Genomic DNA, 7013 nt, shown 5'->3' with positions numbered 1-7013 from the left:
CGGAAACTTACCTTTCTTGTCATGTACGCAAAGGGGGGGGGGAGGTTTAAAACTTATGGAAAACCTTAACGGGCTTTACCAGGAAAGCTCCAGGAATCACCGGGAAATCACCGGGAATCGCCAGGTAACACCAAGAAACACCAGGTAACACCAGGAATCACTAGGAATCACCAGGTAACACCGGGAATCACTAGGAAACACCAGGTAACACCGAGAATCACCGGGAATCACCGAGAATCACCGGGAAACACCAGGTAACACCAGGAATCACCAGGAACTTTTTGAAAATAAGCGGAAGTCCGAAATCCCGTCTCAACGACCAACGGCCGTGGTCAGGAGACGCGCGACCGGGGTGATTATAGGCTCGGCCGCGGTCACATTCACGGTGCCGCGGTCGATGATGCTTTGGCCGCGGGTCGGTTGGTCGCGAACGCGACCCTTTTTCCTGCGGCCTTCGTCCAACTTTCAGGTTTCTGCCAGGCCAAGCAGCTAAAAACCTCTCATTCTTTCTCGGTTTTTCTAATTTTTTTGATTTTTTGTGCTTTTGTTTTATAAAAATAGCTGAAACTTAAAAGAAAAAGAAAACATAAATTGTAAAAAGAAAACTAAAAGAAAGAGTACCTAAATGGGTTGCCTCCCATTAAGCGCTTTTGTTTTAAGTCGTTTAGCTCGACGTAGGCATGAAAAGTCAGGCTGATTTTAATGGCACTCCACTTAATGTGCCTTTATCATTTCCGATCGCTGGAGGTTTAACTTATTCTCCTTGAGGAGCCATCTTTTTTCCTTTACTCTTCTTTCGAACCTTAACGTTGTTTAAAACCCTTTTTGTGTTCTCGATCAGCTCCTGGATTTGGTCCTCACTAGTCTCTGTCGCATCTGGTGGAATGATGATCTTGATCTTCGCAAAAGCTCTAGGCTTCTCCTTTTCTTTTTCTTTTGGCCGGTTTTTTCTTTGCTTGGAAAATCATCTAGTATAGTCGGGTAAAGCCTTCTGCAATCTACATTGAGGAAGACATCATGCCGGTTTGCGTGATTGATTACTGCTCCTACGGTAGCTAGAAATGGTCTCCCGAATATGAGTGCTCTCTCATTGTCTTGATCCATTTCCAGGACTTGGAAATCTGCTGGAACAATCTTGTCTCCTACTAGAACTTGTAGATCATGAATCGCCCCTTCAGTATCCTTTTGAGATGAATCTCCAAAGATAACCTTGACCGTCGATGTCTTTAAGGTTTTTACGCCCATTTTTTGGCCAATGTCTTTGACATGATGTTGACATTGGCTCCGGATTTGCACAGAGAGTCTGTGAATTTGATTCCTGAAATGAAACATTGGAAAACAAAACGTCCCGGATTGTCGGCGTTTGTAAGCCTTTGAAACGGTGAATGTTGAGGTACCTTGAATGGTGGTTGCTTGGAATCGACATTCTTGTAAAGTGGTACAAAGATTGGGTTTTCTTCATCCTTTCCATCGGTTCTGGCTTCTTCTTCGGGCAGTGTGGTTATGGCATTGCAAAATCTCTTGGGGTTATCCTTAACTCTTCCGGGAAGAGCTCCACTTTGCCTCTTCATAGAGTCGGCTGTTTGGGCAACTTGTACGTCTAGCTTTTTGACGTGCGAAGATAAAGCTTCAAACTTCCCGTTCAGGTCATTGTACATGCAGTCAACCTTCACGTTCTTGTCTTTAGATGATTTCTCGTTTGTCATAACAAGCTGTTGGATGGACTGTTCAAGTCTTCCGATTTACGAAGCTAGCTGGTTCATTGTGACTCCTTGCTGTTGTACAAATTGATTGTTAAAACCCGTACCTTGATAGTTATATGGCTGTCGCGGTTGATAGGCTCCTGTCCCTCCGAAGTTTCCACCTTGGAACTTGTTTTGGAATTTATTTTTGCTGTGGTGGGTGGTACTGATCTTGAGGATTCTCCACGTTTGGATTGCGGTAAGAGAGATTGTTGTAATTTGCATTCCGGAAGTTGTTGTTGAAGCCATTGTTGAAGCGATTTGGATATGGTGCTTGTGCTCCTACATAGTTCACCTTTTCTTCTTGAAAGGCTGGATTAATGTGATCGATATCACTAGGTCCTTCATCCTCTGCACCATTGTTGGTCTCACAAGCATGGATTGGGCGATTGTTGCTTTTCAAAAGCTGGCTCATCATGTTCTTCAACTCGGTTATCTCCTTGTTGTCTTCTCCGGTTTGCTTCGTCGACCGATCGTATTCAGGAAAATCATTGCTATTGGCTTTAACCAAATTCTCGATGAGGGCTCTTCCTTGTGCTATCATCTTTTGTCCAAAATCTCCATTGCTAGCTATATCAAGCAAAAGTTTGTATTTTGGTTGCAAACCTCGGTAACACGTGCTCAGCAGGCTTGATCCGGGAAACCCATGGTGTGGGCAATCACGTTCATACTCCTTAAAACGTTCCCAGGCTTCATAGAACGGTTCAGTCGGTCCTTGCTGAAAACTTGAGATCTTGGTTCTCAACAAGTTCGACCTTGACATAGTATAAAAGTGGTTCAGGAAAGCAATTTTACATTCTTCCCAATTTCTAATTGATCCTGCAGGCAAATATTTCAACCAACGGTGAGCTTTGTCTGCTAATATAAAAGGGAACAACTTACACTTTAAATAGTCTGCTGGAACTTGGTTTGTTCTCATCATGCTGCAGATTTCTTCAAAGAGCTCGATTTGGTCCATTGGATGTTCAGAAGGAACTCCATGGAACTGGTTTTGTTTCACCAATGAGATGATTTGAGGCTTGACTTCAAACTCATTCCAGTTCGGAAATGGAACTTGAAGTGCGGATCGGTTCTGAAAATTTTGAGTAGGTCCATCGAAATCAGCTACGCGATGGTTCCTAGCTTGTCTTCGGTGTTGATATGCTTGCTGAACAGGGCGGTTAACGCGTCCATTTGGCTGCATCTCCTGGTGGTCACCATCAGCTGCATTGATAGGTGCATCAAGGTCTTCACGTTCTTCTCTCTCGTGGTTTTGATGGTTTCTTGGAGGAACTTCATCCTCTTCTCCAACTTGTTGAGGATGATTACCTCCTCTGTGATCGTTCTCTTCATTTTCTCCAAGTTCGGACCCGTCGTGGTCCATGTTTAAAGCAATTGAAATGCAGATCTAAATAAGCAAGTAAAAATCGATTGGTTTGTAAACTATGGCTAAAAAAGCTGAGCTTTCGGGAACTCTACAGGGATCATAATCGGATTTAACACTAGGGATGATAGATTGGGATTGACGGATATCGAAATATAGGGTTCTAGAGCTAGAGTAAGGCGGTATGACTACGTCACTGTCGTGATCATAACCAACTGTTTCTCGCAACCCTGACCAGTAGGTTTCCACTCTGGCCCTGGAAGGGAGAGAACGCAAGAGCTGCACAAGACTCGTCAGTACTCACGATCTCGCCGCAGGTAGGTTTCCACTCCTACGGAAAAATTGCCTGTTTCATTCTAGGTCTGATACTTAATGAAAACTTTCGCAACACTAACTATCTAGATCAGGTACTAGGTGATCAATCAAGCATACATGCAATAAGAACGAGAATAAACAGAGAACAAAGTTAAAATCCCAGATCTATAAACCTAGATATCTTAATCGATTATGAGAGCCCCTTTCGGGAACCCTAATTCCAACTTCGGGATCTACTCAGACATGGATGAGGTCGACATCATCATTGGTTTTAATAAAAGTAATCATAAACTGTAAAGAAAAGAGATGAAAGAAAGCTTCTCTATTGAAGAACTCATACTTGAACAATTTTCTAAAAAAAACGCATAAAACGGCTAAAGGAAAAGGGTTTTTGTAAAAGTATGAAGGTTGTCTCTAAAAACGACATAAATGACAAGTATTTATAATCTTCAATACTCCATGGTCTCTAGGGTTTCGAAATTGAGGCTGAGAAATGACTTTGAGCTTCAGAAATATGGCTTTAATTCGGAGTTTGCCGGCCGCGTGACTTGCTGGCCGTGTTCGAGTGTCTCCAGAACAAATGGAATATCTTGAGATCCAACCGTTGGAATGTCTCCAAACCAAGTGCAATTGAAAGCTGGTTGATTCTTCTATAAGTTGTCCAATTTTGAGGGTGAGCAGACGGTGAGAAGGTCTTCGTCTCTCTATGAGAGTTCTGACGGTCTGCATTTATCCAAAAGAGTCTTTTTGTTCCAATTTGTGCCTCTTTATCCCAAATTACCTGAAAAGTCTTTTAAAATCCGAAAACATAGAAATTCTTTGAAAACCTTTGAAAATAGAGTAAAAACACATGTAAAAGACATTAAAGTGATCCATAAAAATGGTCAAAATCCGGTGTTATCAGTTGGTATGGAACATTTTTCGATTTCTATGGGAACATCTATTAAGACACCTACGGGTTGTCTAACGGAACGATCAGCTAATACCAAAGAAATTTTAGTGGGCTGGAAAGTGTGGTGTCCTAAACGTTTTACTACTGAAAGGGGCATCATGTTTCTGCTAGATCCTAAATTACAGAGTGCATGCTCAAAAGCTCTATTGTTGATAGTGCATGAAAGTACGAAGCTTCCAAGATCGTTTTTCTTTTCAGGGATTCGGCTTTTCAGGATAGAACTACATTCATGGGTTATCATCATAACGCCTTCTTCAAGAGTTAAATTATTTGTTAGAATACCCTTCATGTATTTTCTTAAAGCGGGAATCATAGCACAAGCTTCTACGAAAGGTAATCTCACATTTAATTGATCAATTAACTCTTTCAGCTTAGCTTTTTCTTTCTCTTTCTTAGGGGCTCTTAAGGTTCTAGGATATGGAGGTTTAGGTTTGTAAACACGAGTTGGTGGAGGTGGAATCGGGTATTCTCCGAGGATTTCCCGGGATGAATCTTGTCTTACTTCTTCTCCATCCTTTTCTCCTACCACTTCTTTTTCAATATCTACTATCGTGATTCTTTCTCTTTCTTTTTCCTTTTCCTTACCCTTTTCCTCATCTTCGGGATCTTTAGGAAATTCAGGCTCTTTGTAAGCTAATCCACTCCTAAGTGTGATAGCTTTCACATGATCAGAGGGATCTGCATCACTTGAGCTTTCGAAAGAGTTTTCACTTGGCTCCTCCTCGGAATTATCTATGTTTTTAGAATTAGTTTTGATCATCAGGCTAAGGAAGGTGGAAAATTTATCATTGAAATCTCCTTGCATTGTTTTTAGTTCAGATCTAAGATCACTAATTTCTACAGACCTAGATTTTTCAAGCTCTAGAATTCTTTTGTTTAGATTTTTCAGCTTCAGAAGGGGGAAAACTAGGATAGGGATTGGAATTAGATTGAACAGCCCAGATTGGTTCGGAAGGTGATGTCCAGGCAAGTTCGGAACACGGTTTCCCGCGGTCAAAAGGCTCGTGACCGCGGTGAAATGGCTCTTGGCCGCGGTCAGCATCATCACGACCGCGGTGAAAGCTTTGTTTGCCGCGGTCCGAATGAATGGACCCGCGGTGATCAGAAACAAATGGGAAATCTTGGATTTGATAGACTTCTGCAGTTTTAACCATCTCTTGATCATAAGAATCCATTGGGTTGTCCCAACCATCAAAGTTACACGCATTGTGTGCCTTGTTTGGTTGTTGCAATCCAAGTTGACTCATTATGTGATGGAGACACATCATAACTTCTGAAATCTCTTCTTTCTTCTCAGGAAATGCATAATTACCAAAGGTTGCTTGATTACGGATGCTGCTTGCGAAATTGTTGATGAAAACATGAGCATCTTCTACAGATCTAGTTGAGAAGTCTCCATTACTTGCTGTGTCGAAAGAGTGTCATAACTCTGGAGTAATACCTCGATAGAAGATACCCATCCGGTATTTGTCGGTATATCCATGGTGTGGACAATTTCTTTGGTATTCCCTAAATCTTTCCCAAGTATCTAAAAGATCTTCATCTTCTTTTTGTCTAAAAGTTCTTATCTTGTTCCTTAAGAGATTGGAACGATTTCTAGTATAAAAACGATTTAGAAAAGATGTCCTACACGCTGCCCATGTTTTTTAGTGAAGCAGTTTGCAAAGATTTTAGCCATTTGCTGGCGTTGTCTCTCAAAGAGAATGGGAAAAGACTGCACTTGTGGTAATCCCCATTTGCTGTAATGGTTGCACATAATTCTTCGAACGTCTCGATATGGTCAATCGGGTGTTCAGACATGAAACCATGGAATTGATTTTGTTGAACTAAATGGATATAGGGTACCTTAATTTCGGTTTTGCCATCCTCTGGTAAGGCTGGTTGTATAGCTCTTCGATCTCCCATGAAATTTTCGAGTGAATCAAAACTTCCAATCAGTTCATCATCATCTTCATGTTTTGCCGATCCGACTAGCTCATTGTCATCATAGATCGGTTCTTCAAACTCATCATTAGTCAGGTCATCATCGCTAGGATCACCATCCACACGATATGGTGGATCTAATGGATCATCGCTGGGAACATGTTCCAGGTCTCTCATCGCAGAAAAACCTGAAACAAAATCAAAAGAAAAAGTAAAAGTAAACAAGTGTTCTAATGGATTTATGCTGGGATTCGCAACGAAATAAATCAAAGTCCCCGGTAACGGCGCCAAAAATTTGATTGCGATTGTAAACGCGGGGTTGTTTGTTTTTGTTTTACTAAGCTTCAGGTTTTAAATTTATAACCCCTAAATGTCTGCAAGTGCACATATGTGCACTGTAGTACTTAGGGTATCGATCCACAGAGACTTAGTTGTTTCAGTACGAATTCACGGCAATGCTTAAATCAGACTAGAACTAAATAGTTTTGGGTTTTGGTTGTCATGAAATCTAAATCAGAAAGCTAAACAAGTAAAAGCAAATAAAAAAAACGAAAGCAAGTGCAAGCAAGTAAAAAGCGCTTTAACAAGAGGCGAATGGAAGCAAGGAACAGGCGAATGAAAAGCAAATAAAATTGAAGATTGTAAGCAATGGAAAACAAAGGTTGGGACACAAGGGGTTTTGCAGGGATTCATGGACTAACCTATGTTGATTTTAAAC

At 41.3% G+C, this 7013-nt stretch overlaps 2 non-coding genes across 2 annotated transcripts; both read left to right on the top strand.

Annotated features, from left to right (window-relative positions):
• The first annotated feature begins 2383 nt into the window (after positions 1–2383).
• LOC112090086 lies at positions 2384–2493 on the top strand. Its single transcript, XR_002901444.1, has one exon. It is a non-coding gene; the product is annotated as a small nucleolar RNA R71 (small nucleolar RNA).
• A 3355-nt stretch (positions 2494–5848) lies between these two features.
• On the top strand, positions 5849–5956 carry LOC112090133. The gene has a single exon (XR_002901483.1). It is a non-coding gene; the product is annotated as a small nucleolar RNA R71 (small nucleolar RNA).
• The last annotated feature ends 1057 nt before the right edge of the window (positions 5957–7013 follow it).

This window comes from Eutrema salsugineum, unplaced genomic scaffold, assembly GCF_000478725.1.
Source record: "Eutrema salsugineum unplaced genomic scaffold, Eutsalg1_0 scaffold_11, whole genome shotgun sequence".
In the NCBI taxonomy this organism is placed as follows: Eukaryota; Viridiplantae; Streptophyta; class Magnoliopsida; order Brassicales; family Brassicaceae; genus Eutrema; species Eutrema salsugineum.
This window is presented reverse-complemented; position numbering and strand designations above follow the sequence as displayed.